This window comes from Arvicanthis niloticus, chromosome 13, assembly GCF_011762505.2.
Source record: "Arvicanthis niloticus isolate mArvNil1 chromosome 13, mArvNil1.pat.X, whole genome shotgun sequence".
Taxonomy (NCBI): Eukaryota; Metazoa; Chordata; class Mammalia; order Rodentia; family Muridae; genus Arvicanthis; species Arvicanthis niloticus.
In genome coordinates this window covers 29,389,504-29,403,421 of record NC_047670.1, presented here as the reverse complement: position 1 = coordinate 29,403,421, position 13,918 = coordinate 29,389,504, and positions in this window count along the sequence as shown.

Below are 13,918 nucleotides of genomic sequence, written 5' to 3'. Positions count from 1 at the left end.
AAAACATAGGCAAAAAAAAAAAAGTCTTCTCCATTATTTAATTAACTTTATATATAAACAACTCAAAGGCAGTTTCCCCCTCTAAAGAAGTTAAAGAAAGGGGCTGGAGAAGATATTGCTCAGAGGTTAAGAGCACTGGCTGCTTTTCCAGAGGTCCTGTGTTCAATACCTAGCAACCACATGGTGGCTCACAACCATCTGTAATAAGTTCTTTTGCCCTCTTCTGGTGTGTCTGAAGACAGCTACAGTCTACTCATATACATAAAATAAATCTTAAAAAGGAAAAAAAAATCTACTTCATAAACCTTAAAGAGTCAGAGGAGCCAGAAGATGACTGGAGAAATTATATTTGCTAGTGATATTAGAAAGTTAGCAATACACAATTATCAAATAACACTAGGTTAATTCACTTTCATTGAATTTTTGCAACCACACTAAAATTTTCTACTTAAAAAAATTTTCCATTCTCAAAAAATTGATCCAAAACAGCAGAGAAGGCATGAAGAACAAACCCAGGAAAGATACAAGCTGGACAATGAGAAATTATCTAATCATTACTAAAAAATTTTTTTCATTCAGCCAATGTTTAATTGTTCACATCAAACAGAAACCAGACTAGCAGCACAGAGAATGCCCTTGGTTTTTTTGTTTGTTTGTTTGTTTGTTTGTTTGTTTGTTTGTTTGTTTTTGGTTTGGTTTGGTTTTTTCGAGACAGGGTTTCTCTGTATAGCCTTGGCTGTCCTGGAACTCACTCTGTAGACCAGGCTGGCCTCGAACTCAGAAATCCACCTGTCTCTGCCTCCCAAGTGCTGGGATTAAAGGCGTTCACCACCACTGCCAAGCTGAGAATACCCTTTTAAAGGGCAGCTTCATACCATTTGATGTTTTATTAGTCTGAGGGGACAAGCTGAAAAAAAATAAAATCTTCACTCTACTAACAGAAATTATATTTTAAAGGGATTTTACAGCACAAAACACTGCTACATAAAATATTACCCATAAATATAGCATATAGTAACTACAAGTAAATAGGATAACTCCCAGAGTATATACGAAGCAGGCTGGGGAAAAAGAATTTTGGTAGATGTATGGGCTTGAAGACCAACCTTTCTCTGTATCTGCAGAGTGAGGCATGTGTATGAAGCAGAAATGGAGTCTCAAGAGCTTGCAGGAGAGCCAAGATTATGTATTTCTACACTAATAATTAAATTATATAGCCTGACACACTCTATACATTCGATGGTTCCAAAAACATTGTCAAATAGCTTGACACCTAGTATCTACTGAATGCAGATGTGGAACACAGCTCTTCTCTCTTTTTCTTGTCCAAATGGTAAAATGATGTCTAAATTAAAAAGTCCTGTCTTCCAGCCATGAAGCAAAAAGCCAATACTGTAAGGATGACAGATCTGAAAGATGCAAGAGCATCCGAGACTTGGAAGTTATTAATGAGCCTCCTCGAGATAGTTGGCTGCATGAGATTATTAAATATCTTCATCCTTATTTCTGAAACTACTGTTATTTGTCATTTATCTCTTGCAACCAAAAATAATCTTAACTCAGATAAGCCTAAAATGAAGAGTTTCTATTTTTGTCAAGGCCCTCAGAAATAGCCAAATATGATTTGAAAGATTTTTCCCTACAACACTCTCCCCGACCCTGAAGAAACATTTTGGGGCACTGGCTTGTTGACAACTGCAATTTTTGACTTAATAGAATATTCATCTTGGACACGTAGTACTGACTCATACTTGCCTCTACAACACCTGCCATGTGCATTGTTTGAAGATGTTCTCCAAAAGACCGCTTCCAATTTGGGAGGCTATTCCTTCAGATAAACTCAACACACCTAGTATTTAATTATTACTATCAGTGTCAAACATTGTTAAACTTTTGTACACAGAGAAATAACACTATTATGCTGGGTTACACGAATAACCACTTAACCAAATCTGAAATGTTTCTTGACAAGTCTTTTTATTGTTGTTGTTGTTGTTGTTGTTGTTTCTTCAAATATTATGACCATCTTTGCCAGTTGTCTGCTTATTGCTGGTAAGCTCCTAATCTGCCTTGTTCTTGTTTGGCGATGGAAGAGTCTGATGTAATAATACAGATTTCCTTTGTGCACATTTCCCTTCCCAGCAGACAGTGATAGAGCGATGAGGCAAAGAGGAAGAGGCTGATTTCCCTGTATGGTTTTGCTGAGGCAACTCTCTTTTACAAACAGCTTAACTTCCAATAGTCGTCTTCTTGCTAGTTTTGCTAGCCCCACTACACAGATTCATGAACACCATAAAGGGAAACGTTCCTGTGAGTTCTACCCATATCTCAGTGGACAGAATCCCAGCTCCTCCACTGGTGCCCTGCCCTTTCTACTCATTTCTGCTTTTTTTTTTATTTATAGCACTTTTTAATCTGTAGTTTATTAAGCGAACCATACTCTACACTGTTGCCAAGCTGTGAACCTCAAGGTTACCATTGACTTTTCCTTCTACCATGGCTATGTAGGCTCAGCTACTATAAACATGTGTTCACCACATCTGCTATTCTTACACTCTGAGGCACTGTCTTTAATGATTAATCCCTTCTTATTACCAAATCGTTACTGATTGTTCAGTAGTGTGCTGGCTAGATTTATCTCAACCTGTCACAAACCATAGTCTGAGAGGAGGGAACCTCAATTAAGAAAAAAACCTCATATACCTCAAGATTTGGCCCGTAGGCCAGCCTCTAGAGCATTTTCTTAAGTAGTGATTGATGGGGGAGGGCCTAGCCCATTGGGTGGTGCCATGCCTGGGCTGATGTTCCTGGGTTCTATAAGAAAGTAGGCTGAGCAAGCCATGGGGGAGCAAGCCCAATAATCAGAATCCCTCCACGGCCTCTGCATCAACTGCTGCCTCCAGGTTCCTGCCCTGTCCTGTCTTCCTCTAATGATGAACAGCAATATGGAAGTGTAAGCCAAATAGACCTTCCCTTTCCTCCCCAACTTTTTAGCTAAGGTGTTTCATTGCAGCAATAGAAATTCTAACTAGGACAAGTAGTTATCTTTGTTTAGTTAATTATCCATTCATTGTAATTCTTTTCTTCCCTTTCATTGAAAATATTCTTTTCTCATGCAATGTATCCTGATTACAGTTTCCCTACTACTCCTCCCAGTTCCTCTCCACCTCCACTCCCAACCGGATCCACGCCCATTCCGTCTCTCTTTAGAAAAGAGCAGACTTCTAAGAATAAAAACAAAACAAATATAATAAGATAAAACAAAACCATCATATTGAAGTCAGATGAAGAAAGCCAACAGAAGGAAAAGAGCCCAAGAAAAGGCACAAGAGTTAGAGACCCTCTCATTCACACATTTAGGTGTCCCACAAAAAACAGATGCTAAACTGGAAGTCTCAGGATACATTCAGATTATCTTGTGCAGACTTGTGCAGGCCCTGTGGTTGCTGCTTCAGTGTCCTGAATTCATATGAGCTTTCATTTAAGCACAGTGTGGGAGTGCACTCCTGAAATCCTAGTACTCCAAAAGACAAGCCAGGCTACACAGCAAGACCTTGCCTGAAGCAACAATATTCCACTCTGATACTGGGAGATTTCTGCCTCCTAACTTCACCCAGAGTGGCACATCATATCTAGATCATTCATAGGAATTTTTCATATAGTAATTTTATTTTGTATACATGACAGGAGCTGATTAAGTTCTGGAATGAATTGTTTGTAAATGTTGATTGTAATGCTGGACATGAAAGGTCAGTCTGCTAAGCTTGGTGACTTAGTGTGTTTAATTTAACCAAAATGTAGTATTGAAAAGGTCCAAGAATCAAGAGACTTGAGAACATTGAATTTCTACTATATTGACCTTCTTTAAGTCAATTAACATTTTGTAACTGGGATTCTGTTAAGGACCACTCTGCCCCATATTAGGCTCCAAAAATGTTGCAGCCCAAGCTGTCAATTTTGGAACCTGCACTGCTAAAAGCCTTGGGGGCTAAATTGTTAGAGCCCACACTGCCCCAAGCTGCTCCAGTCCTCGGGTTGGGGTTCAGCAAGAGAGAGAGTGAGGATGGACTTGAGGAATGGAGGCCAGACAGAGTGTGTTTCAATCCCATTTATTTTTCAGTCTCTCTTCCTCTCTCCAAGTCCCAAGTCTTGAGTTCCTAATCCCTAGTTCCTAGTCCCTAGTGCCTCCAAGTTCTAAGTTCTTTCTCCAAGTGCTAAGTGTCTAATGTCTAATAATTCTTGTGGTTCTCTAGTCCAAGTGTCTTCTTACTCAATGCCTAATTCCTACTCCAAGTTGTACTCTAAGTTGTACTGAACTCTTCTGTCTGCCTCTCGCCTTTTATTTGTCTCACTTCTAAGCCACGCCTCTAAGTCACACCTTTAAGTCATGCCCTTAGGCCTTGTCTCTAAATCTGATCTCTAAGTCATGCCCTTAAGTCACACACCTTTAAGTCTCACACACCCAAAGGAAAATCCTGGGTACCTAAAACAAGATGTTATCAGAGTGTGCTCAGCTGTTGTAGGCTATTGTAATCAAATCTCTTCTCATGGTATATGGCTCAAGATGGCTGCAAGGATGATAGCCGCCTTCTGTCAGCTCCCCACAAGATTTCATGATAAAATTTTAAATGTTAGCCCAAGGATTAAATTAGACATCTAAAACTATGTTTGTCTGCTATGTTTGATGGGGTTATAATTCAGTGTTAGAGCATTTGTCCAAATTCAAACTCCAGAACCACAAAAGTGAACAATAGTAAAAGTATAAATTAAACAATACTTTAATCAGGAATGTGGCACATGTCTGTAATCCCAGCATTCAAGAGGCTGGGATAAGAGAATTGCTGTGAATCCAGGTCAGTCTGGCTATATAGTAAAACTTGTCGAAAAACAAATACACTAAAACCTCAGTGTTTAATACTTTAGAAAAATGCTTGAGTAATAAGTTAAATGATTTCCTATAACTCAAAGTTTAATTTTTTTTTCTAGTTCTATGAGCAGTGAACCCATAGACAAACTACATTTTAACATAACTTCAGCTCACACAAATGAGTACCAGAAGATTTTGGATTAAGTTTTGTATTATTGTTTCTCAAGGATATTCAAAAATAAATCTGATTAAGAAATTAGTTTCCAAAGATGGTTAGTGGTGCCTTACACCTTTAATCCTAGCACTCGGGAGGCAGAGGCAGGTGAATCTCCATGAGAGTTCAAGGCTAGCTTGGTCTAGGGCTACACAGAGAAACCCTGTCTCAAAACTATGAGAGAGAGAGAGAGAGAGAGAGAGAGAGAGAGAGAGAGAGAGAGAAATATTAGTTTCCAGAATACATTAAAAACTAATACAACTCAGCAGCTTTTTAAATACTGATTTAAAATGAGCAAAAGAGGCTAGATTAATATTAAAAGTACTTGCTGCTTTTCCAGGGGATGTGAATTCCATTCCCAGAAAATCCAATACCCTCTTCTGGCCTTTTCAGACACCCATATGTGGTATGCACACAGAGACATATACACATAAAATAAGAATAAATAATATCTGTAAAATAGACAAAGAACTGAAGAGACATTGTTTCTTTAGAAGGTACACAAATGAACATTAACAAGAAAAATCCAGTGTTATTTGGCAACTACAGAAATAAAAATTAAAAATCACAGTGAGATAATTTTTTATCTACTCACATAAATATAATAAAAATAACAAATGTTGATGGAGATGTAAAAACCTAGACTCCTGAGGACACTCCTTGTGGAGTGCAAATGTTCAGCTGCTATGGCAGAGAGTTTGGTGATTTCACAGTAAGTGAGCCATGACTCAACCATTAGACTCCTAGGCATGTATACCCCAAAAAACTGAAAGCAAATATTCAAACAAAAACGTGTATACAAGTGTTCATAGTGACACCACAAAATCACCAGAAAACATCTCCACGACCAGCTAACAAACAGATAAAATGTACTATTTGGCCTTGAAAAGAAATTAAATGCAGACACATGCTTTGATGTGGATGAAACTGGATAGAAATGCTAATTGGAAGAACCAGAGTACAAAAAGAACATCCTGTGTGATCATTTTTATACGATGTGTTTCTAAGACAAAACAGGTAAGAAATCTAAGTTAAAGAAGGAAAGGCGATGGTGGTTGTTGTTATTTTGGCTCATTCTTTCAGAGAGTTAAATCCATGATTACCTAGGCTGGCTGGTTTTAGGCCTATAGCATGATAGAAATGTATAGGAGAAAGCTGCCTCAAAGTAGCTAGGATGGAGAGAGGAAGAGAGGCTTCCTTTTATTTCAGGGGCCCTCTTCCTAAGTCTTTTAAGCCATGAATACTTTAATGCATCAATTCATAAATAAGGTCAATGATCACACCCAAACATTTGCCAAACATCTTAGGGAACGCTGCTTTGGGAACCAAATCTTCAACACATAAGCCTCTGAGAAGCTGTTATGGTCAGAGTCTGGACCGATCCCACAAGCTCACATTTTATACGCTTGCTCCCCAGCTGGTGGCGTCATGTTGAGAACCCATGAAATCTTTAGATGGCAGAGCCTAGCTGGTGGAAGTAGGTCACTGATTGAGGGGCTTTGAAAAATAATCCTTGGCCTCTGGCTATTTCAGCATTCTCTGATTCTGATGTCAACAGCTGCCCTAGGGCAGACACTCCCTCTATTATGATGTCCTACCCTTGAGCCTGGAACCAAGCAGCTATGGGTTTAAATCTCCGAAACTATGAACAGAAGTAAGTCTTTTTTTCTCTTTTAAGTTGTTTTCTGTCATGTATTTTTGACACCACAATGCAAAAAGGTCATTAATTAAAAGAAATGCTTTTAATCCAAATGATACCACCTGAAATAGATACACAGAAGAGGCAAATTTACAGCTAATTAATTTCTAGAGGTTACAGAAATGGGGTATGAAGACAGATTTGCTAAGCAGGGTAGAGGGCTCCCTTTAGAAATAATAAAATTAATCTGCAACTAGATAGTGGTGACTGTTACCCAACTTTGTAAGTGTACTAAATGGCATTAAATTATACAATTTTATATAACCAATGTAATGAATTGAGTATTACATGTAATTTATCACAAAAAGACTATAGAAGAAGAACTGGACATAGTGAACATGATCAATTCTTTCTGGAAGTTGTATTATAAATAGATATGAAAAGTGGAATGGATGGAAAGATGCTTAAAACATTGAATATTGTACCATTTTATGGTAATTATTAAAAGATGCTTCATGAATAAATGTATGACTATCGAAGTATAGAAGATGGCCAAGTTCACCTCAGGATGAACAAATGAAGACTGCCATTGAATGTTTTAGCTCCTAATGACCTGAGCTACATTATCCATTAACACTCATTTGCTAATAAATGAATGAACAGCAGCAATCAGGCCCAATAAACCACAGGAGAACACATCTTAACTGATAAATTTCTTCAAACAACAATTAGATTCAACCACAGATTGTCTTCTGATATTGAAACAAAGGACAAAAATCAGTAACATATGCTAATAGAAAGATGTGTAAATGATAAATCCTATCCTGAATTGTTGTCGAATTTCAGAGCCAAGCATCTAATGGAATTGGATAGTTCCAAATGATTTAGAGTGAATTCTTTTATTCTACTACTTAAAGTTCTATCATTGAACTACCATCTTAACTTAGAATTTAGTTCATTTCAAATGAGAAGTACATAGTGTATGAGAACAGGAAGTGAATGAAGTCCAAAGTCCATGGTGTTGTTGATGTGAACAAGGACCCCAACGCTTCAGTCCCACAGGAGTGGCAAAGTCTTACTCAAATGAAGCTCAGAAGGAGGACAAAGCCTTTCTTGGGTCCAAGTTGGAATGTTGACAGCATGCATAATAACTGTCCACTGTAACTATCTACTGTAACTATCTCTTTATAGTCAGTGATTCTCAACTCGTGAGAGTCACTATCCCTTTGGCAAACCTCTGTCTTCACAAATATTTGCATCATAATCCATAACAGTAGCAAAATTACAGTAATAAAGTAGCAACAAAAATATTTTTATAGTTGACGGTCACTACAACATGAGGAACTGTATTAAAGGGTCACACCATTGGGAAGGTTGAGAACCACTGCCCTAGATGTTTTTAGCCTGAAGATTGTTCTCCTACAGAGACTGCTGCTCAAGATTGACTAAAGCTGCCTCTTTGCTCACTGCGTGTAACCACTCTGCCTCCTTGTTCAGCTGTGTGCAATGATCCCTGCCTGCTGTTCAACTGCATATGATAAACAGGCTGAGGGTCTAGATGCTGCAGTTTCTCCAGCTGAGAACCCAGCAACCTAATCACATCACTTCTGTGTCTGTGTACCTGTCCTTCCTTCCTCTGCTCATTGGTGCAGGATATTTGATTATACTGTGAACCCTAAGATTGTATTATTTACTGGGAAAACCTGAGTTTAGTTGTGGTATGGCTCAGCCTTAGCACACAGCTTTAATCCAAGAGCTTTCTGCTTGAATATTATAAACAGGATTAAATAAAGTGAACCATAGCTCAAGAGGCAGAGCAAGCAACCAGTTGACCGAAAGTGAATACAGATTCTTTTTTTTTTTCTTTATTTTCTCTTTCTTTTCTTTATTCATTTTACATTTGATTACAGGCCCTGCCTTCCTCTCCTCCCAGAAGGGGAGACACCCCCCCCCTTTGGGTACCACCCCACCCTGGGCTTACACTTCCTGCAAGACTAGGTACATCTTCTCCCATGGAGGCCCAACCAGACAGTCCAAGTAGGGGGAAGGGGATCCAATGGCAGGGAATACAGTCACAGACAGCCTTCATCCATTTGTTAGGGCACCCACATGAAGACCAACCTGCACACTTGCTACAAACGTGTAACAGGTCTAGGTTCAGCTCCTGCATGCTCCCTGGTTGGTGGCTAAGGTCCCTGGATGGGGACCCTGTGCCCCCATGGTCCCAGGTTAGTTGACACTGTGGGTCTTCTTGTGATGTCCTTGACCCCTCTGACTTGCTCACTTCTAGCCCCCACTCTTCCACAAGACACCATAGGCTAAGCTCAGCTTGATGTCTGGCTGTGGCTCTCTGCATCTTCCTTCATCTGCTCCTGGATGAAGCCTCTCAGGAAACAGTTATGCTAGGTTCCTATCTGCAATCGTAGTAGAGTATCATTAACAACTGTCAGGAGTTGGCTCTCATATGGAATGGGTCTCAACTTGGGGCATTCATTGGTTGGCTGTTCCCTCAGTCTCTGCTCTGTCTTTATCCCTGCACATTTGCAGATGGCTATTTCAATCTCTATATAGACCCTCTGATGGGAATCCCAGCTAGGTCACCCCATATCCTCTCCCATCCTATTCTTCCAGCTAGTCACCAGATAAGCCCCCTTTCAATTCTCACTCCCAGCCCTCTCTCACACCCCTTTCCCCACAAACTGATTGCCATATCCATTCCCCTCCTCACCACATCTCATACCCCATTCCCTCTCTCCATCCACCTCTAATGACCATTTAGTTTGTCCTTCTGAGTGAGATTCATTCAAATATCCTCCTTTGAGACCTCCTTATTACCAGCCTTTTGGGGTCTGTGGATTGTAACGTAGTTGTCTTGCCCTTTATGCCTAATGTCCACTTATAAGTGAGCACATACCATGCAGGTCTTTCTGGCTCTGAGTTACCAAGCTCAAGTTTCATCGATTTGCCTGAAAAAGTCATGATGTCTTTGCTTTTAATAGCTTAATAGTCTTCAGTTAAAGGACATCTAGGTTGTTTCCAGTTTCTGGCTATTATAAATAAAGCTGCTATGAACATAGCTGAGCAAGTGTTCCTGTGGTACAGTGGGGCATCTTTTGGGTATATGTCCAGGAGTGGTATATATAGCTGGGTGCTGAGGTAAAACTATTTCCAGATTTCTGAGAAACCAACAAGCTGATTTTCAAAGTGGTTACACAAGTTTGTACTCCCACCAGCAGTCCTCCTCTCTCCATATCCTTGCCAGCATGTGCTATCACTTGAGGTTTTGTTTTTTTGTTTTTTTTTTGTTTTTTTTTTTTCCATTCTGATGGAATCTCAGGGACATTTTGCATTTCCCTGCTGATTAAGGACATTGAAATTTTCTTTAACTGGTTCACTGCCATTCGAGATTCCTCTGTTGAGAATTCTGCTTAGTCCTGTAATCCATTTTTTTTAATTGGGCTAGTTGAATTGTTGGTGTCTAATTTCTTAATTTCTTTATGTTCTTTATAAATTTTGGATATTAGCACTCTTTTGACTGTAGGTTTGGTGGTGAAGATCCTTTCCCAATCTGTAGGCTGCCATTTTGTCCTACTGATACTGTCCTTTGCCTTACAGAAGCTTTTCAGTTTCATGAAGTCCCACTTATCAGTTATCTTAGAGCCTGAGCCATTGGTGTTCTGTTCAGGGAGTTGTCTCCTGTACCAATGAGTTCAAGGCTTCTCCCGACTTTATGTTCTATCAGATTTAGTGTATCCAGTTTTATGTTGATGTCTTTATCCACTCAGACTTGAGTTTTGTTCAGGGTGATAGGTATGGATCTATTTGCATTCTTTTACATGCAGACATCCAGTTTTCCATCTCCAAGCTTCTCTATTCTTACATCAACATGTATCTTCATTGTCCAAGTGCATTGCCTGAGTATTAACCACTGAACCTGTGTTCCAAGAAGCAAGAAAGAAAAAAGAGAAGAGCAGCCTGCTCCCTTCTTAAAAAACAACAACAACAAAAAAAAAAAAGAACAAAAAAACTTAGACTGTCTACACACAACCTTGACTAAAACATATTCAAGCTGGGCTTTGGTTCAATGTTACAACAACTGAATAGCATATACAAGGCCCTTGATTCAGTCCTCAACATCAATGCCATAGACTTCTTTCTTTCTTTCTTTCTTTCTTTCTTTCTTTCTTTCTTTCTTTTTTCCTTTGTTTTTCCAAGACAGGGTTTCTATGTATATTCCTGGCTGTCCTGGGACTTTCTCTGTAAACCAAGATGCTCTCAAACTCAGAGATCTGCCTGCCCCTGCCTCCTGAGTGCTGGAATTAAAGGAATACACCCAACTCAACTCCATAATTATGGACACATTTACATGGAAAATTGATTGTGGAATATAATCTATTAGGTTACTGGCATGTGCCAAACTAAAGGTAAAGAAGTTGGGAGTCAATTCTCAGATTTACTATAGAATTCAATATGAATAAAAGACCAATAGAGAAGATGAATCAGTAAATGTTGAGGAAAATAAGTCTCTGAACAGATACCCAAATCTACTATGAGCATCATAACACTAACAATTATGATTTATTTGCTTCAATGTGCCAAATGCTTTGCTAAGACCTTTATATTCATTATCACATGTAATAAGCACCACAGCACCAACAGGATGGATAAAATTTGCCTGACTTTATAAATAAACTTAACCCCAGAGGGGTTGAGCAACTTGAAAACCAGCATCTACTAAGTGGAAGACTAATGAAATCTCAGGCCTACATGATTCCAAACTCTGTCTTCAAAAAAATAGGATCTATATAGCAGAAGACTTGTAATTACCTGAAAACTGTTTATAAACCATATTCTCAGGCCTACTTAAACCCTCTAATTCAACTGCAGTTGAAATAATATAACAAGTGGTAAGCAAATAAAATTTGACTGTGGGGTACCCCGCAAAAGTATACCAGAGACAAAGATAATAAGCAGACATTTTCTTCAGGAAAAAAAGTTAAGCGTGCTAATATAGGGCAAATCTTTACACCAACTGTTTAATATGGTTTTTGGAACATAATGACTTCCCAAGAACACAGAAGTTGCAGTAATTAACTTTATTCCTACCAAGGGACAAGAACCAGTTGTTGTTCTTGACCCTCATGCAACCTTAGAAGTGTCTTTGGAGTCTGTCTTATCACTCCATTTTTCTCCTTTACCAACGTTAGCAGCTTCTCTCTTTCCTTATGCCCCTCATCACACTCGTTCATCTCTTTTGCAGTGAAAGTTCTATATTGGTGGTATCCTTTCCACAACTGGTAGTAATTTAATACATTTTTTTAATTTGCAAATTTTTAGCATCTTAAGGTTTTTGTTTGTTACATTACTTTAAGAGTTCCACTTCAACTCTACTTCCCCATTTGTCAATAATTTTTCTAAGCAATTTTGCTGGGTGAAAAACAATATACAGCAAACTAAAACAATGATACACCAGGAAAAATAGTCAATCTTATTTTATTAAATGTCTGTTATCAAAATGTCACTGTCAAATACTCCCAGGGAAGTAATTAAAATGTTCTTGGTATTGAAATGTTAGTATGATGAGATTTTTGGACAAAAGTTTTAGTGATCTACATAGGCTCTAATCCAGATTCTGCCTCTAGGCTTTTCCCTGGTCTTTTCAGTTCTTCGTAATCTCACATCGACATATGCACTCTCCATCATTTCTAGGCCCACTCCTAAACCCAGATGATTTTGGTTTGGTGATTCACCCATATGCCTGGGCAGATCCTACACCCAGCCTTGACATGGTTTGTGAAGTCCCGTTCTCGGAGTTGACTCAGATCTTGCCTTTCCTATGAGGTAGGTGTACCTATGAATTAAACATAAATGTCATACACACACACACACACACACACACACACACAGAGAGAGAGATGTTATCATTCATTTAATTCATATATGTTGGTATTTCAAATATTGTTATCCCTAATTCCTTTGCTTCTCTATATCTCTGCCTGATTATGACATTTTATGACATATTTTAATCCTTAAACATTTCTTTTCTTATCAAAATCCAGATAGACTGCATAATCATTATTAATGTTTTATCAGTAACTTTAAGTCCATTTTCTTCTGCTTAGTCGAAAACCTTAAGGGCATTTCACTTGGGGATCTTTCTTTCTTTTCTTTTCTTTTCTTTTTTTTTTTTTTTTTTTTTTTTACCGAGATAGGGTTTCTCTGTGTAGCCCTGGCTGTCTTGGAACTCACTCTGTAGACCAGGCTGGCCTCGAAATCCCCCTGCCTCTGCCTCCCAAGTGCTGGGATTAAAGGCACCGAGCCTCCACCGCCCAGGAGTTTCTTTATTAAACAAATGCTTTCTCAGTTGAATCTGTCCAGTCAATGGTTTGTTAAACAAACTGCCTAAAGTTGACACAGGTACCTTCAGCAGGTGTTTCCAAATAGAGGTAGCACTAATCAGTAGCTAACTCCCGCAGTAACTTGGCATTTCAGTACAAGAAAAACGAGTGTGCTGATGAAATGGCATGAGCCACAAGCAAGCATCTCAAGCATCTGTTCAAAAGAATCAAATGTTTTGTTGGGGATTTTTGTTTGTTTGTTTGTTTTGGTTTTTGGTTTGGTTGGTTGGTTGGTTTTGGTTTGAGACAGGGTTTCTGTGTGTAGCCTTGGCAGTCCTGGAACTCACTCTGTGATCAGGCTGGCCTTGAACTCAAGAGATGCTCCTGACTCTGCCTTCCTTCCAAGTGCTGGGATTAAAGTCGTGTGTCACCACCGCCAGAAAATCAAATATTGTTAAAGGAAACTTCCAAAAACATATTTGAGACTCCATGAATGGGAGACCAGAGTTAGTTTGAGAACTGCGTGTAAATGGAATCTACTCTCAAAAAATTTCTAGCATGTTTTGCTGCAAACCTAAGGCTATCTATAAACACAGGTTGAACGAACTAGTTAGCCCTTACTTTCCCAGCAGCCAGCTTAAGATTTTTGTTTCCTTCGTCGCTCTACAAGGTCATTAAAATAACTTTTTTGCTGGGCGCATGGAAAACTGGCCAACAGGAAAGATCTGCTCTAAGTCGAGTTCAAGTTAAACCCAAGTAACAATGCATTGCGCATGCGCTGTATCTGCTAACTCTGACTCTCCGAAAACCTCTTGGAGGAACCTTTGCGCCTGCTCCAAGGCCAGTAGGCGGCTAGTCCA